This window comes from Suncus etruscus, chromosome X, assembly GCF_024139225.1.
Source record: "Suncus etruscus isolate mSunEtr1 chromosome X, mSunEtr1.pri.cur, whole genome shotgun sequence".
In the NCBI taxonomy this organism is placed as follows: Eukaryota; Metazoa; Chordata; class Mammalia; order Eulipotyphla; family Soricidae; genus Suncus; species Suncus etruscus.
In genome coordinates, this window is record NC_064868.1 from 73496157 (window position 1) to 73500422 (window position 4266).

General features: G+C 41.6%; 1 non-coding gene across 1 annotated transcript; it reads right to left on the bottom strand.

Moving 5' to 3' along the window:
• Positions 1 to 428: 428 nt before the first annotated feature.
• On the bottom strand, positions 429 to 531 carry LOC126000333 (U6 spliceosomal RNA). Its single transcript, XR_007492680.1, has one exon. It is a non-coding gene; the product is annotated as a U6 spliceosomal RNA (small nuclear RNA).
• Between the last annotated feature and the right edge of the window lie 3735 nt (positions 532 to 4266).

The following is a 4266-nucleotide window of genomic DNA, read 5'->3' on the forward strand; positions in this document are numbered from 1 at the left end:
AGGAAGAAGCTGGTGAAAGTCTTTGGAGTGAAACAGGATGTAATCCAACAGAGAGTACTCTGCATTGACTCTCAAGTGACTCTAAAGCATTGAGCTGGGAGTAGTCCTGAGATCCACTAAGTGTGAGCCCCCCGGAAATGAAAGTTGTCCAAAAGAAGACTGCCTAGCTTCTGGATATTTCCCAACAGCTCAATAATAGAAACACAGGAGTGTTAGACCCAGGGACCCAAAGTAGAGCTCCTTGTTAGAGAGCCTGCCTTGCATGTGTGAAGGCTCCAAGTACAATCCTACAACTGCCTTCCATCATCAGGTGCAATCCCAGGCAATGCTGGTGTTTTCTGGAACCAATACAGGTGCAATCTCTGGCCTCCTACAACCAAGTGTGTACCTTTTGGGTATCCCAACAGCATAGTAGCAGCAACAAAGGGAAGAGGGGGGAAGGACTATTCTTTTTGCGTGTCATCCTTGTGCCGGGGCCATGCTAATCTTCTTTGTATGGTTCCAATTTTAGTATATGTGCTGCCAAAGCGAGAAGGAAAGGACTATTCTTTTTATTTAGCAACATATATGTTGACTGCCTTGGTAAGAGTGGTTTAAGTTAAGCAAAGTCCAAAAGATCTAAATTGCTGTTGGTTGTGGAGTAGATTTAGAGTAAGTCTATGGAGAAGTTGGACTGTGAGGAGGGCAATGCAGGATAAAGTTGTGGGTTTAGTGGAGGAAAATTTCTACTGCCCATGTTCCTGCCAGTCTTCTCACAGTTTTAGCAAAATTGGATTGGTTCAGATTGTTCTTTCACAAAGTTCTGTCTTAGCCCAGAGAAACAGTTCAGTGACTTAGACCTTCTGTTTTGCAAACATATGGTCATGAGTTCAAATACCTGGGGTCTCACATGCTCCAAGCACGATTCTGGCAGCTGTGTTATTTGAACTGACAACTCTACTTTCTATGGTCCTTGGAGCTATTAACAGCAGGAGAGCCAGGTCTATGTAAGCATCATCAGGGAGTAGTGAAGCACCTTGCAAGCCACAGCACCCCCCCACACCAAAAAATAAGTGAGTGTCATGTCTGGGAAGTGCAGATGCTGGCAATGAACACCATGGTGACTTTCCCTAGAAAGCACCACAATAATAAAAAAGAGTGCAAGTCCCAGGCACCAAGTGCAATATGGTGCACAATTAAAGAAGTACAGACCTCACTGAGCACTGTAGCTGAGTATGCAAACATTGCAAATTTGATATGTAGTCCACTGTGAAGACCACAGCTAAAATATAGGTAAGGAGTGAGTAAATAAAAAAACCTACTATTTTCGGGGCCAGAGAGATAGCACAGCAGTAGGGCATTTACCTTGCATGCAGAAGACCCGGGACAGACTTGGGTTCAATCTCTAACATCCCATATGGTCCCCTGACTCTTCCAGAAGTAATTTCTGAGCACAGAACTGGAGTAACTCCTGAGTGCAGCCGACTGTGGACCACCCCCCCAAAAAAAACCCCAAAGAATCCCCAAAACCAAAATAAATCCCAAATTTCTATTTCCATAAAAAGAAGAGAGGGGGTAATGTCTGCCACAGAGGTAGGCAGAGGAGTGGTCTGGGGAAGAGTAGGAGAGAAACTGGTGATAATAGTGGCTGGAAATGTGCACTGGTTAAAAAAAATAACACTGTATGTGAACAGCCTTGTAAACCTCAGTCTTTAAATAAAGTAATTTCTAAAAATTTAAAAAACAGTTCTATTTTCAACTTTCTCCACTTGACAAGCTTTTATCCTTTAAGAACTATCATCTCTGTAAAGACTTCACTGCAAGGTAAACTTAGCCTTTACCTCATTCATCCCCCCACTTACCATGTACATATATGCCTAGTGGAATATTCACCACATAGATCACCAGTTCATAGTTTAGTTTGTCATTGGTCTTGCTGCCTAGACTATGCCTCCAACACAGAGGGAGAGTTTTTATCCAGTTCTGTTCAATCTCTTCTTTAAAATGCTCATTGAAATTGTAGTGTTTAAGGTACTTCCTTTATTTTCTGCCAAATCCAGTCCAAATCGCCAGTATCATACACGTTCCCGTGAGCACCACCAGGGATCACTCCTGAGTACAGAGACCAGAATAACCATGAGCACCCCCAGGTGAGCCTCCTTTCTCCCAAGGAAAAAAATAAAATTAAATAGGAGTTGTAGAGACACCACAGTGAGCAGGATGCTTGCTTTGCACATGGTTGATCTGAGTTTGTTCTGTGGCATCCTCATGGTCCCTTGTGTCCACCAGGAGTAATTTCTGCATGCAGAGCCAAGAATAACCATCCAAGCATTGCTTAATGTGTTCCCTAAACCAAAAACCAAAGAAATAGATAAAATATCCATTGTAAATGGAGCTAGTTATAGTAGTGTGGTCAGGCTGTTAAAATTTCAAGTTTTTCCCTGATGCTCTATCCCCAAAAGTTACTTTTTTGGGGGGGGCCACACCCAGCGGTGCTCAGGGGATACTCCTGGCTGTCTGCTCAGAAATAGCTCCTGGCAGGCACAGGGGACCATATGGGACACCGGGATTCGAACCAACCACCTTTGGTCCTGGATCGGCTGCTTGCAAACACCGCTGTGCTATCTCTCCGGGCCCCCAAAAGTTACTTTTAATTAAGTTTAGTTTAGCTTAGGGGCCCATGCCCATTAGTGATCATGTGCCACCCTCTTCTTAGTACTTGGAGTTCACTACCAAATGACCCCCCAAATCATGCTTGGAGCCAGGGATTGAACCCAAGTCTTTCATACACAAAGCTCAGTAATTTGAGCTACCTCCCTGGCTCTCAACATTTTTGTATTTAACTCCGCTTTTGATGTTATTATGTAATTATTGAGCACCTACTTTGTTCTCAGCTCTGTGCTAAATTCTTAGAGACCTTAGTGAGTATTCTTTTAGTTTCCCTGCTCCTCTCCATATATGCAGGCTGAAGTCTGGAGTCTGGAGAGATCATAAACATGTCTCAAAAGCTCCAGGACTGTGGAAAAAATAGGAAAATCCTTGCTTGACTCCATGGGGTACTTTACTCCAAGGGAGTCCAAAGTGCAGAATAAATAAAGTGGATGAATTTACAAATGTTTTGCACTACATAGTATACGTTTGTTAATGTAGTACTGAAAAGAGCAATCTATTTTGCAACCCAACCTTTATAGTTAGCATTCTTAGGAGCACTTTTTTTTTTTTTTGGTTTTTGGGCCACACCCGGCAGTGCTCAGGGGTTACTCCTGGCTGTCTGCTCAGAAGTAGCTCCTGGCAGGCACGGGGGACCCTATGGGACACCGGGATTCGAACCAACCACCTTTGGTCCTTGATAGGCTGCTTGCAAGGCAAACACCGCTGTTCTATCTCTCCGGGCCCAGGAGCACTTTCTATACATGCCTGTTGGACACCATAAAGCCCAACCCTATTGGAATTCTAAGTAACTGAGATTTCTGGATCATCATGATACAATCTTTCACCTACTTTTAAAGTTCAAGATCAATTTTTCATATGTTTCTCTAAAATTAGAAGCAATTAGCTGTATTTCTTCATTTATTGCATTGGATCAGATTACTCACACTTAATCTGTGTTTAGCAATTTGAAATAGGGCCTTAAGGGTTTTTGAATTCCTGGAACTCTTTCACATTTCCAAACTTGAATTTACTGTGATGAACATACTCCAAGAGTAGCAATCTGTAAACAGGGAAAATCAATCCATATTAAGCAATTATAATCAGAAAATGTCTTGGGTAACAGTCCTGTTTTGAAATCTAGCCCTGGCTAAATGTCTGACTTCAGCTATCTGGGTCAACCTCCCAATTCTGTTGACTCTCCATATTATAAACTGGAGCTAATACTGTAATCATTAAGATTAGTAATTAGCAATGGAAATAATGTGTTAATGATAGAGCTGTTTGCTAGGAGAAAGAACCACTTTATCTGAAGAAAAGATAATTATTTTGTTCCCTGATTACAAAACCTTCTTAGCTGTTATTCTGTAGAAATCTTCAAGCAGATAGGGACTTGGGGAATTATATACTTAAAATAGGTGGGTTGTATAAAAGATACTGCATAAGAAAGAAAGAAAGAAAGAAAGAAAGAAAGAAAGAAAGAAAGAAAGAAAGAAAGAAAGAAAGAAAGAAAGAAAGAAAGAAAGAAAGAAAGAAAGAAAGAAAGAAAGAAAGAAAGAAAGAAAGAAAGAAAGAAAGAAAGAAAGGAAGAAAGGAAGAAAGGAAGGAAGGAAGGAAGGAAGGAAGGAAGGAAGGAAG